The sequence below is a fragment of the Pleurodeles waltl genome, chromosome 8, assembly GCF_031143425.1.
Source record: "Pleurodeles waltl isolate 20211129_DDA chromosome 8, aPleWal1.hap1.20221129, whole genome shotgun sequence".
Lineage (NCBI taxonomy): Eukaryota > Metazoa > Chordata > Amphibia > Caudata > Salamandridae > Pleurodeles > Pleurodeles waltl.
Genome location: NC_090447.1, coordinates 526,507,948 through 526,522,208, shown reverse-complemented (window position 1 = coordinate 526,522,208; position 14,261 = coordinate 526,507,948). Strand labels below are relative to the sequence as shown.

Here is a 14,261-nt window from a genome sequence, read left to right as displayed (position 1 = left end):
TTATGATTACGACGAAAGAAATTATTAAGCGATGTAAAATCATGGGTGTTCAGTTAAGACAAAGTGTACCCGCTGCTATTAAAATAAATTACAAGAAAAACAATAGATCCACTGATAGCACCACATTGTTTAGTGATCTGGAAAAAGTAATAGAAGAAATTGCACCACTCATCCCAACCCACCTACCCCCACCCACTCTGAAACGTACTCAAGCTTCAGCCTCCGACGACCTTCCCTGTTGGGGACACAGCTCTAGCAATATCTCACAGTATTCCACCCACCCTTCCCAGATTGTGTAGTATTTCTTGGGACAGCCCGAGCTATATAAATAGGACATTCCAACCCTAAACAGCAGTATAATGTCCCCTTCCAGACTCCAGCGAGGGAGCCAGAGCTTACTTCCATGTCCCTGCAACATCAGGTTTAGCTACAGAAAGACCCAGCCATAGCAGGGCCCGCTGATATCTGTTCCCATCTATGCAATCGGAGATTGTGCAGCAGGGCACAATGTGGGGTCCGCGGCAGGGTCAAGCCCAACACCCTTTCTAGGCAATCAAAGACCAGAGTCCAAAAGGGGGCCAGAACCGCAGAGCTCCAGACTGTATGCACGAAGTCCCCTGTCTGTTGGCCAGGGCCTAAACCCAAACCTTGACCTCAATGTCAAGAAGAGAGATCAGCCACTATGATTCACAGCATTCTGGTGGCTGGTGAAGCTTTAACTTGACCACAATGCCAGCTGTTCTAATATTCAGGGGCAATAATTTGCCCCTCAGAGCCTCCCGGAAGACTCTTAACAAATGAGGGCCCGTGAGCGCCCAAGTGGCCATGTAGAACTTGGCCAGGAAATCATCAAGTCCAGGCGACATCCCCAGTTGGAGCTGCATCAACACCGCCACCCCCCAGTTCATCTGTTGTGATGTCTAGTTCCAGGGAGTCTCTGTCCTGCTCTGAGAGGGCACGGGAAGGAAAATACAAATGTCTCTACATCAGATGAACTCTCTGTGTCATGGCAAGAGTATAGTGCGCCATGGTAGGCCGCGAAGGCTTCGGAGACAAGCCGCTCACCAGCGACACATTCGCCTTGGGCGTTTAAGACATATGGAAGTGGAAGATGTAACGGAGCAGAGCCAGTTAAGGGTTTTACTAGTTTTTTCCCCCCATAGATAGAAGCAACTCTGGAGTCTCACTTCCAGGTCCTTCACCTCAACATCAGTACAGACAAAGTGGGCTGGCAACAGTTATAAATGAAGCCCTGTGCAGTGGCCTTCCACAGGAGCTTGGGGAGGCAACCAAACCCACCCCACATTATGATGGAGGTACTTGTGGGTAGCATTATGTAGGGCTAACTTGAACTTTGCATTACAAGGGTTCACTGGCTCAAACATCAGCAGGGTGGACCTTCCCTCCCCACCAATGCCACCCACAGTTCAACTGGCGCATGGTCTGACAAGCTGCGTGCCCGGATTTGTGCTTTGCGTATTGAGTCTTGAAAAGGTCTTGTGCCACCCCCCACCAAACAAATGTATAACTCCTGTCAAGGGGTTAGCAGAAATGCCAGGCATCTAGCAAGCCCATTGTATCTATGTAGCCAATGCAGTCTGGAGCAGAGGACCTCCCAAGCCATCAGAAGAGTGGTCTATTTGGGTGTGAGCAACACAATTCATGTCTCCCCCAAGGATCTGGGGGCCCCGTTGAGAAATTCATGAAGCCACTGCGTATGGCCTGTAAAAACGCCTCTGACAAAGGAGGATGGGGGTCATACACATTAATGAGGGAGAAGGGCTTCCCCTGAAGAAGGTCAGCGATCTGGACATAGCATCCTAGGGCATCATGCAAAGTCTGAATGTGGTAGAAAGGGATGTGTCCTTTCATGCATAGGGCTACTTCTCTAGATCCCCTATGGAACTCGGAATGAAATACCTTTGCAAACCCCATTTGTGCCAAGAAAGAGAATTTATTACCTAGAAGGTTTTGTTTCTTCCAGAAGCAGGATACCTGGGCATGCCCTATATGTGTCCCTCAAGATCGCGCCATGCTTATTTTGTCAAGTAGCCCATTGTCATTTCAAGTAAGAAATCATAAGGACCAGGACTTGTCTCCTATATGCAGGTCAACTGCTTATGGGGTCAACGAACAAGCCACATACAAGGTGTAGGCAATAAGTGTGTATGCTGATTATAAGCAAGGCTGTGGGCGTTTTCAGAGAGGTGTAAACAAAAAAGTAACAATTTGGAAGTAAATCTAACCCTAAATCTCCTACACTCCTAACTTATACTTCTAAAACTGGAAGTACCTGTTGTGTATTCGTACAAACCTAATGGGTGTCACCAACTGGGCATACTGGAGTCCAATCTCCCCCCCCCCCAACTGTCTTATGAAGTTTACTCCAATGGAAACCCTATCCATAAACTGTGAAGCACAGGCAGGTAGCCTACAGGTGAGGTAGGAAAGCTAACCTTGTGCCAAGCAATATTGAATGCACGGGAAACACATCATAATCAACAGTCAGCTATAATTACACAAAATAAGCAAGCGGTCACTACACTGCAGAGGCACCATCAAGGAGACATAAAGGCAAGATGGCTCAGGATGATGGGGGTGGAAGAAGCTGGGCTCGGCAGAGGTGGGCAAGGGAACATCACCGCCAGAGGCAGCCCGACTGCCCAGGGTAGCAGCTGGCTCCGATTGTTGAGAGTTCCAAGTGTGACAGGACGTCTGTTGTTGCGGTCTCAATTTGCGTTTGTGCTACAATCTTAAAGAAGACTGCTCTCCTCAAGATCATTATAAGAAGGGAGAATTAGTTAATGCAGTCTAATTCTGGAGTTGAATCATAGTTTCAACAACCTGATGTCTCATGGGCAACGAAACACTGAGTTACGGGAAATCATCAGATATTTACCTAAGCTCAACAAATAGGGGCATCTCCAGATCTTCCCCCTTGATGTCACGTAGAGTTGATTTCAACCAGTTCATTTGAAGGTCTGAGAACACCCCAAAAGTATGAAGAACTTGCATAATGCAGGGAATGAGACTCTGAGTGACTCAAGTAGGTGAGCAAGCAATCTGCATGTTAAGATGCATGTTCGTTACACTTCTGAACCTGACTGAATTTCCTACACCAGAGCGGCAAGGGGTTTGATTGCCAGTGCAAGAACAGGGGTAGTAAGAAGGAGGTCTGTCAAGTCCCCCGTCCTATAGAAAAGTAGTCAGACATGACTCCCTAACTTCACTTCATAGGGTAGCTGCACATTTCTTATGAACAGAGAAGAATCATCAGTGGGCCATTAAATCGAAGGTGACAAATGTATTGTGTGAACCTACCTAGGATGAAGCCACTTGGATATAGATGCACAAAAGGTCTAGTCACCACAGTGAGACAGACCAGTGCCATCTTGCCCTTTCTTTGTAATTGAAATAAGCCTATAGAATGCACACAACTCAGGGCACCCTTCCTTAGGAATACTGAGATAGGTACTTCATACAAATGAGGTGGAAGGATTCTGCTATTAGTGTATCCCATGTGAGGCCCTGCATGGCTTGTTAAATCTAGATTTATGCATACCAGTACAAATCGCTGTGGTACGTTACTCTGCCCCAGGGAGGCATTCAATAGGGAGAGCATGGGCATTCTTACGCTTCTACTCATGGATTATGGAACATTCCCAGATTTACCAATACGGATAAACCAGGGAATGCATCAAAATGCTACGATTTCCCAGGGGAGGCGCAACACGGAAGAATACCTTTATTTCTCCTCAGTGTTTCCTCCTTTTAAGTGTGCTGCATTCTGCAGCACACCTAGAAAGGAAAATGCCTCTGAGTATTGTGTTTGTGCAGGAAAGTGCCCCTTCCTGCAAAACATAATCCTGCCTACAAAGCAAGGATGCCTGCGCTGGCAGCCAAAAGTGTGAAAGACCAAGGAAAGGACATGCATGTGCTGTATAATGTTAAATACAGCACATTCCTGCCCTCTCCCTTTCATAAAACCTGCTGCACTGTGTGGAAGTTTGATAATCTCTTATATCTATGAAGATAAAAAGAGATTGTTCTGTGACCCTAGAGTTTTCCTGGTGGGGGGGATACTGGGAGCCCGCGAACTGCATGATCAGTAGACAGTTTTATGATAGGTGCAATCTACATAGTTTGGGAGGGAGAGAGGGAGGGGGTTTCTACGTTTCTTTTTCTTTATTATTATATTTTGTGTGCAGAAACATGGCAGTGATGTGTGATACTTGAAAAGTACCATAAACAGGCTACAATGTGAATTTATGTCATAGATGAAGGCTGATTTTGTTGTTTTGCCAAGTTTCTGCTCTTTTACACTGCCAGCTAAGGTGGTTCATTGTACACTTGGAAAAAAAGTTAATAAAAATGTTGTTACGAAAATATATTTCTTTCCTCATTAAAGTTTAATCAATAAGTGGAAATAACGTACATCAAGGTTCCAACAGAAATCCACGAGTCAAGCAAAAAATGTCCAGTTGCACCAGGCTGTGAGTAAAGGTATGCACTCTGGACTAAAGTAGGATACATAACATACGAGCTAACAATACGTTTATTATCATTGTTTCAGAATAACGGGAAAGGCCTTTGCATAAGAGGGCCATTGAACTTGTGATTAACTCAGAGCCTGACACATTGTAAGGCGGCCATCTAGACTGTGCTTGAGTAGGGGCATTCACGGTAACCAGGGCCACTGGAATTATGCAGCTGGAGAGGGTCAAATTATGCACCAGTGTTGAGAAATGTATGCTGAAATAAAAGGTCAAATATGTGGCATAATGCTGCACATTTTATTATAGTATTACTTCATTATTTTGTCATTATTACACATAACACTGTCTGGTCATTGTCTGCAGCTCATTAGTGATAGTTTATCACCCAGATTTAGCAAAAAAGAAAAGAAAGAGGACCAGTCAACATTTGCAAAAGGCTCTCTACTGTTCAGCTTTTTAGTAACGTTTGAACCATTTGAGCTAAAAACTATTGTTTTGTTTGTTCTGCAGATTATGCATCAGATGATGGATTATGTGGTAAATGTGGCAAATGTATGATTATGTGAAGAATGCTGCAGCCGCACAATTGTATAATTCTAGTGGCCCTAACTGTAACAAAAGAAAGATCATATACACTCAAAAATTGAAGTTTGGCCCATCAGGTGGTATATAATTTGTTCATCGGATGCTGTGACAGTCATATTGTGCATCCAGTCTGTATGTGACAGAGGTACTTGCTGTTTCCAACGTCTCAAAAAAGACATTTTGACCATCACCAGTGCTATTTCAACCCATTTCTCTGTATGGCAGTTAATATCAGGAACAATAAGGGTATCATGCAAGAAAATAAGTATGGTGGACGACTGTAAGTTCAAGTCATTAGTGGGAGTCATAATATTCATTACCTGTCGTCAGAGTGTCTGAAGGGGCGTACAGGACCATACCAAACGCATTATGTCTGTTGCACAGGTTAGGTTGGCTGAACACAATCTCTGAGGGTTCCCGTGCCAAATGTGCTAGAGCTTAAAAAAGCTGATTTTCAGTCTCGCCTCCCTAAGGCCACTGCTCTGAATGCCAAGTTGTTCTGCTCAACTGGAGTCAGATTATTCTTTTCCCAATTTATTGTACCATTTCTTCTGCAGGTGTGTGTTCCAAGAGGATGGGACTGAAGCTCTTTCAGTAAATTATGTACATCCCGGAGTTCACCTTTGTGTAAGAGGGTAGATGGTCATGTACCACCAATTTAAGAAGAGGATCCGGTAGAGGTGGCAACGCTTGCTGTAAGCAGTGCTTTAGTTGGAGGTATCGCCACTGTTGCCATGCTTCCAGTTGAAAAGCAGCCTGTATGGCTGCAAAATAATTCAAGCCTGCGTCCTGCAGTAATTGACCCACTGGAAGAATACCCTGGTCCTACCAGGCTTTCCAGTCAATTGTGATAGATGAATTGAATGGATCTGTTTTTACAGATAGGGGCATTGTCATGTAGGAATGCAGGAACATAAATTGCTTGTGTGTCGAGACCCATAACGTGGTTGCTTCCTGGATAACTGGGATTGTTCTGCCCTCCTCTGTTGCTTTAGCAACCTGTCAGTCCAGTTGTTGTATTAAGTCTTTGGAGAATAATGACACCAAATGACGTGCCTTGTAATGGAGAGTCACATCAGGCCGACGTAGTTCCCCACAGGTCGTTTCCACTTCCAGGTGGCTGACTTTAAGATGGGATTTTGGCCATCCCAAACATACTCCTTGGTCAGTCTATGGAGTTAGAATAACAAGTATTTTGGGAGTATCGGTTTCACACATTTCTAGATGACCTTTCCAGTTGCAGGATTAAGATCTGTGCATTCATTTTGTAATATTCATTTGGGATGCCATCTTCCCCAGGGACTTTGCCTGACGGCATGTTTTTAATTGCCTCCTGTATTTCTTCTTCAGTTATATCTGATATCTAGATCATTTGCAGATTCATCAGTAAGACGGGGAACAGGTAAATGTTCAAAGAAGTTAATTTCAGCCTGCAGAGATTCAGCATTGTTACCTGAAGAGTATAGTGTTTTGTATAAAGCAGCAAATTCTTTCATGATTTGCGCCAGAATAATAATTTATTTATTAAAGGTTCTTGTGGCTAGTATAAAGCACTATAAAGCAGTGGGCCTTGGCCTATTTTATTTGTTGATCTAAAAGTCATTGCGCTGCTGCTTCATTCACCTCAATGACTTTTCCGATAAAGATGTCAACATTAGGTTGAGATCGGTCTTAATGTGTGTGAGTCATTTAAAATTGTCTGTGAATGAATTGTGTTGATATTGTTTAGATAAAACACAGATTTGATGTTCCAGTTGTCACCTGTTTTCTGTGATTTGCTTTCAGTAGAGGCTTGTAGGGAGGTGGCGCAGCCTTCATTGGTCAACTTATAGGTGTTTTTTTAGTTTCTCCTTTGCTTGTGAGTCTTTGAATTTCCAGACTATCATTTTCCATCCACTCTGAGACGACCTACGAATTCAGCTCAATCTAACTGCGGGAATGATTCAATAAAACATTGTCAACTATGTTGTATGGAGAAATATTATGAGACAGAGCTCCAGATATCTAGAAATAGTCAATTCCTGTCTCCGTAGTATGCAGATGGTAGTAAAATATACACTGTTTGTCTTTAAAATGAAAGAAACCCTATAGGTCTAAAAGGGCATGGTCTCTGAGTAGATCTTGGAGTTCTATTTTGTCTTTATTTTGGTCCATTTCTGGTGGGCTGATACAGTACAGAATGTGGCCCAGTGTGATGTTCCAGTCCCCTCTTGTCAGGACCGTGATATGGCCCAATTCTACTATTAGACTATTGAATTTAGAGAAGTAGGATATCCATTAAGGTGTAGATACTTCCTGTTATAAGAGAATGTTATATTAGGTTTTTGAAAAGGTGTGTTCTTCCAATGCGATTTGGTCATGTCTTGCAAATGTGGGTTGTCAAGCACTTGTGTAATGATATTGCTGTGCAAGATCTTTTTCCAAAAGCCTTCTGCATACTTGTTTTAGGAGTTTGATATGTTCACCCTTCCCTCTTGTAAAGATTTGAATGTCACTTTGAAACCACCTTACTTGGTACACTATCTCCTTGAATATGATGGCATTGACACAAGTTTGAATCCCCTTAAACTGGAACACATTAAATGGAGTAATAAAAGCTGTTAGGTGATGTGAATCCTTTGACAGGCCTACCTCGTGGTAAATGCTGAGTACATCCATTATAAAAAATGTGGTTACTCCTGTTAATAGTGTGAGTAAGTCATTTATTTTAGGTAATGGATGCCTATCCACAGTGAAGCTGTTGTATAGTGTTCTGGGGTCCACACATAATCTAAGGTCTCCATTATTCTTATTTTTTATGACTACTGGAGAACCCCAGCCAGAGGACTCTGTTTCCTCAATAATATCATCAGTCTGTAGTTTATCCAACAAATTGTGCAGGCCTTTCTGGCCACTGAATAGAACTCCTCTCAGATTTTGCCTGGTAGGTGCAGCTGTGCCATTTAGTTTGATATAGTGTTCAAATGCTTGAAGCTTGCCCATTTTTCACTGGACACTTCTGGAGTCAAATCAAGGACTTATTCTTTCATGTCAATATCTTTGATCACAAACACAAGATCTGCTGCACAAGGTTTCAGGATAATGTGTAGACTGTTCTGATTCGTTCATCCTAAAACATTAGCTGTTTTAAGTGCTAATTGTCAGGACCTAACAACTCTGCCTAGTTTGTCAACATCCTCAGGGGCATTGTCTTAATAATGTACGAGTAGCACCATTGGGTTACTTGTAACATCATTGTACTGTCTGCATTTCAGGAAAGATATTGCCAGTGTTTGACATGTACTTGAAGTTACCAATGCTTGTTGCACTATATAGTTGTTTTCACCAATGCTTGTTGAACACATGTGACTGTGTCAAGTCCTCCTGCTTCTAAATGTGTCAGGTTCACTTGTTTATTGGCTGCCAGGCAACCACACGCCCTCAAGGTCTCCAGGGAGTAGGTGTTTTCAAAACCATAAGTTATGCTGGCTATACATACTCTTGCTGTGGCACATGACTGCTTGGCTTTCTTCCTGTCTGGCAAGGAAAGCCCTCTGCACTCTGGAATTCCCTCCAGGCCCCACCCACTGCCCTCTGGCTGGCAGCAAAGAGCCTCAGCAGAGATCTTCCCGAAAGCACACACTTCTGTCAGCTAAGTGGAGCATTCTATCTGGAATCTGTTTGTGTAGGATTTTATTATGGTTGCTTTATTTTTTTGGGTGAAAGCTGAAAACTGAGACTGATTGCACTCTAGCCTTCCCTCCAGGCCCCACCCACTGCCCTCTGGCTGGCAGCAAAGAGCCTCAGCAGAGATCTTCTGGAAGGAACACACTTCTGTCAGCTAAGTGGAGCATGCTGTCTGGAACCTGTTTGTGTAGAATTTTATTATGGTCACTTTGTTTTTTTGGTGAAAGCTGAAAACTGAGACTGATTGCACTCTAGCCTTGACTTTGAAAGGCCTCTTCTAAGGACACAGACAGGATTTATGAATGGGGGCCTTGATGAAGATTGAATAACAGATTTAGCGTGGGGGCCTTGGCAACTTTTGTTTTGTAACTGAGAACTGTGACAGAACTTCACTATCCTCCACTTGTTTTTTTTGTACTAATAGTGATCACGCAATTCAGTGCTAGGATTACTTTATGTGTGAGTTTACTTGCTTTTGGTATTGCAATTCATTTTATGTTAATAGTGATTATACAAGTCAGTGCTAGGAATACTCTATATGTGAGTTTTCTTGCTTTTGGTATTGCAACTCGTTTTATGCTGTAGTTTTACCATAGAAAACCTAATGTGAAAGTACAGTTCCATGAATGAGACTTGCAGAACCTGCTAATTTGTTTAGAGACATTCAGATTTCTGCACCTTTTCTATATATCAATCTGTGAGAAGAGAGAGAAGGCCAAGTTGCTGATATAACTAGGTGAGAGCGCTGTAATAACCAAATTAGACAAATTTATTTAGATTAGTTCATGCCTTTTTTAATGCTGTTTAATGAGGCCAGTGCATGCTTTATTGAATGTTGTAAAACAGTCTCTTAATAGCACATAGCTTCACCAATACTGTAATTCATCACAGAAAGGCAACTTCCAGGGGTTCCACTGACAGTCCTCCATAACCGGAAGAACCGCACCCGGCTGCATCTGGTGAAAAGGAGTGCAGTAATTCTTTCTCTCTTTTTCCAAATCCCCTTCCCTTTTGGGGCACCTGTCGGGGCTCTTGGTGTAATCAGCAGCACCGAGAAGTGCCTCAGGAGGTTGGGAGAACAGTCATCGCCCCTGCAGACAGCCTGTTTTCAGGTGAGTGGCCGCACCACAACACTAATTAAATATTCTTTTTTGCCGATCTTCCTTAGTATGTGGTCTCGGCAACAAAGTACCCTAAAAAGTTGTTTCTTCAACTGTCAAATGTTACAGCTTTAACATTTGCTTCAAATATATATTTTACAGCCATAGCTAATTTTGAAACAAAGTAACATTTTGAGATGATGGTGAATGGACCCCCTGAATCTGCCATGACAAAAGGTTTGGTATCAAGTATGTGGATTTTAGAAATCAATGCTTTGAAAGATTGATTGGATTTTACAAATCAGTGCTTTGATAAGTTGATCTGCTTCCAGATCGTCTTCAACATGAACGATGAGAGTCATATTTTTTTCCCAAGCGCTTTTATGGATTTCTTCAGAATTGATATAACTTCCTATGAAACTTGAGCAATTCTTGTTTTTCCAATTTGTTTGAGCCTTGGCAAACCTTAGCAAAATGACCAGTTCTTTTGCAAATGCTATATTCTTTTCTAATTGCATGACAGCTTGTAAATGTAGCCATATGTGAGGGATTTCCATATCTATAACAGAGCTGTTTAGTGTTTGTATGTGGGGTTTTGTCTATTCTGTTTTCCTTTTTTACTGTTTAGATAACAGATCTAATTTTCCTCGTTCACAAGATGGTCCTCATTAACCTCCTTTACCCATCTCATGAATGTTCTATTGCTTCTGTTGAATTGATAACTTCTTCTGAAGTAGGATCCCTCATGACTCACAAATGTTCTTGGATGTGTTTGTTGTTGATATTAACCATATGCTGGTCACATTTAATTTCATTTGCAGAGTTACCAAAATCACAAGTGTTAGGTAAACGTCTTATGGCTATAAAAAAACTGCCAAATGTTTTCCCTCCTTTGAACTCCTCTTGTAAAATTGGTATCAATCTAAGCCTGTGTTGATAGTGTGTTTAAGTCGTGTTTCTTCATAATTCACCATAATCAGTTTGACCTTCTGGTACTTTTACTTTAAGTAGTGATCTGAAGTGTGCAGGAGACTGCATTTCCTTCATTCAGCTGGTATTTTGTCAACACCTATCAAAATTGAATATGTGATAAACTCTTCTTTCCATGTTTTCCATTGTCTTGGTGGTCCACATCTGTACTGTAGGAATGTTTGTGGTGTACTCTAATTGCATGTTGCAGGGGTTTAGAGTTGGTGGGCAGCGAAAGTCTCCTTGCTTGATGTAATCATACAGATGAATCTATTTCAATAGCCTCAGATAGAAAGTGATAAAACAAGAGTAATGTCAAAACTATTGTATTCCTGAATATGGTAATAAAAAGGGAGGAAATTATATGGAAGCACACAATATAAGATTAAAATAGGAAGTATGTGAAGCAGAAGCACATTTAATATAATAGAGATATAGCTGCTGTGTGGAAAGACTGCTCAAAATGTCCTCTTGTTAAGCTGCAATGCACTTTCTTCACAGGAAATAATAGGAAACATGATAGTGCCATGTCTGCCAAATTGAGGATTGGAACACTGCAGTTTTTGACAGGACAATGCTGACTTTAAGAATTTACTGACAGGGTATTTCTTGAAGTGGTCGGCGGAATAGAGGGCGTGCCTTCTACATACAGAGCAATACAGTTCCTCTCATGTAGCCTTGGATTTGAAGTTGGGTTCCTTTCCTTGGCATGCCTCTTGTGGGGCAAAGAATGAAGATGTGGCACCAAAGAGTAATCTCTCATGACTGCTGCTCAGCCTCAGGTGTGATGCCAGTCAGGGGTGTCAGATCTTCCTTCCTCGTCGCCAATGTCGGAGTTTCAAGGAGGAAATAGATTTGGCTTTGAAGTATGAAGAGCCTTCACTTGAAACATCTACAAATGAGGTCCCTGCCTTTAGGAATGCCAGTTAATCGTCTACCAAGAATGAACGCTCCACAAATTTCAATGGAAGGCTGGAAGGAGGTGGGATCGGGAAACAAGCGAAACAAGGAAAATGACTGGACCAATTAGCAAAAATAACAAATGTTTTCTTGCTTTATTATATTTTTAAAAAAGGCTTTAGAGGATTTATAGAAAGGTATCTGGGAGACTGCATGAGGTGAAAGAGTATGCAGAATGTGCACATTCTGAGTACAAATAGGTCTATTTGAGCTTCAGTGGTCATACAGTCACAAATCTCTCAGAACGTCCAGCCTTTTTTAAATTTTAACTCCTTTTGGCCACTCCTTAAATTTAAAACCAATGTCAATCAGCTGAGCTAGCATAGAGGTTCTTTGAAACAGGATCATTCTCCCCGGCTGCCAATTCATGCTCATGGCCATTTTAAGTGTTGAAAATAATTGGTATATTAACCCAGTTTAACAATGCTCAATTTACCAACCTCCAAGGATCGAAGACTCAGGGCCAGATTCATGAACTTTTCATGCAACGCAGCAGAGCAACAAAGGCTGCTGTACTGTATTGTACAGTGTGGAAACACAGCACACAGCTATATCTAGTAAAGTTGGCCTGCTACTGGTGTCATTCCCTCTGCTAGTGCGCTCAACAGGCTTCCTAGCATGATGTGCAGTATTTCACAATGATGTAGAGGTGAATGTGACTTGCCGAGCATAGCATTTGTGCTGGAAACATTTCCTTCAAGTAGAAATTTCTATGCCTAGACAAACTCAGAAGAATACCACACATTGAATTTGTGATGTGAACTACAGCAGACATGCAATGTGTGTTTTTTTTAAAGAAAGAAACATTTTTCTTTTTTTTTGTCAAGGAGGCATTTGATTTTGATCTAAACCTAAGCCTGTTTCCACTGATTCACCTTAGCACCATCCTCTTTACACAAGCAACACAAAGCAAAACAAAGCTATTTGTGCACTATCAAACGGCACATTTCTAATGCAAAATACCTTGTGCGCTGTGAAGTCATCCTAGGTGGCTCAAGTCAACGGAGTGTGCACCTTCTGCTTCCACATCCTACACATGCTGCAAAAGATCTTCAAATTGTTTCCTCAGAACACTAGAGGGATAGCCTGAATCTCCAAACAACTCCTACACAGACTCCAGACCATTGAGAACATAGTCACAAGACTCTTACTTGACCTCCGATGGCACACCCACATCAAACTTCACCTCAGGAAGCTTCACTTCTTCTCCATTCACAAGCGCAGCTAATTCAAACTTCTCGCACACACAAAGCCCTACACAACCCAGGACAAGAATACCAGACCAGCTGCATACACTTTCACCAACCCACCAGATACCTATGCTCTGCCTCACTCTCACTTGCACCCTCCCCGCATTCGTAAAAGAGGACTTATAATAAGCAATATTAGCTGAAAGTAATATGTAACAACTTTGTGAGTACGTGGCTTTAAATTAAGGAACTGGCATATTTCTATTTTTAGGATGAGCCAACCAGACTGCAAGCTGTCTGGTTGCAAAACACCTAATGTCAGTTTCTCAAGAAGTTACAATGGGCTTAAAGCTTGTGCATTGTTTACAGTTGATTGACTTATTATCACACTCAGTCGTCTTTTTCTTTTTCAGTAGCTTGCCTCGTCCATCTTTTGTTTGTCCCTCACCTGGAGCGTAGACTCTTTACTTGTGTCCTTTCACTGCTCCCCTTTAGGAAACTACTTTTTTACATTAAGTATTTCACAAGAGTGCATGTGTTTTCCAGCTGTTTCCCTTGTGCGCTTCTCTCCTTCCTGCACTCTGCTGCTATCTCTGGTCTGTCAGATTTTCTTCTCCTGCGCTGCTCTCTCTCGTTTCCTTTTGCATGAGCACTACACAAGTATATGTGTTTTCTAGGTGTGTTCCTTGTGTGCTTCTCTCCCCCACCCGCTCGATGTTGCTCTCTCTCAACCCAGTATTTCTCCCCTCCCACACTGCTTTTTCTCATGTGTGTGCTTCTTTCCAGGCACTCTGCAGTTTATGTTGTTTTCTCTCTTGCATGTGTTGGAGTGTGACCTTTAAAATTAATATTAACATGAAAAGCTTGCAATATATTGTTTAATGAAGCTGCATAGAAAATGTGTTAACGTAGAAAATAATGCACACGTCTGAAATGTGCCCACGGGGAGTGGCCACCAATCTATACGAAGACTAATGAAACTTATTATTGATGAATTAATAATGTACTAATGTATGGATTTGTATTAGCATATTATGATTAGAGTCCTGTATTAGGGTTTTGCTAAATTAATCACTAGGCCTCAGTTAGCGAGGGCCTGGGCCTAGCTGCCTGGTCTCATATTAAACTGTGTTTTCCTAACGTGCAATGTGCTGTTTCCTGAAGGACACGACGCTGTACTTTTCCAGAAACTAGAGATGTGTGTGTAGCCGTAGTAAATTCTTTCTCATGGGACCCGACTTGCTCAAGGAGACATTCTTGCTGAATGCAACAGTGTAATTCGTAACAGGTGCAAG

General features: G+C 42.1%; 1 protein-coding gene across 3 annotated transcripts in view; it reads right to left on the bottom strand.

Annotated features, from left to right (window-relative positions):
* Positions 1 to 14,261, bottom strand: part of LOC138250108 (interleukin-5 receptor subunit alpha-like) — a 403,009-nt gene that overhangs the window by 371,459 nt on the left and 17,289 nt on the right. Inside the window, exon 1 of one of the 3 annotated variants that reach the window (XM_069204550.1) lies at positions 12,740 to 12,944. The exons of the other annotated variants lie outside the window; for them this stretch is intronic. The gene's annotated coding sequence lies outside the window, so the exon portion shown is untranslated. Of the gene's footprint in view, positions 1 to 12,739; positions 12,945 to 14,261 lie in introns of those variants that run through there. 3 annotated transcript variants of the gene reach the window in all.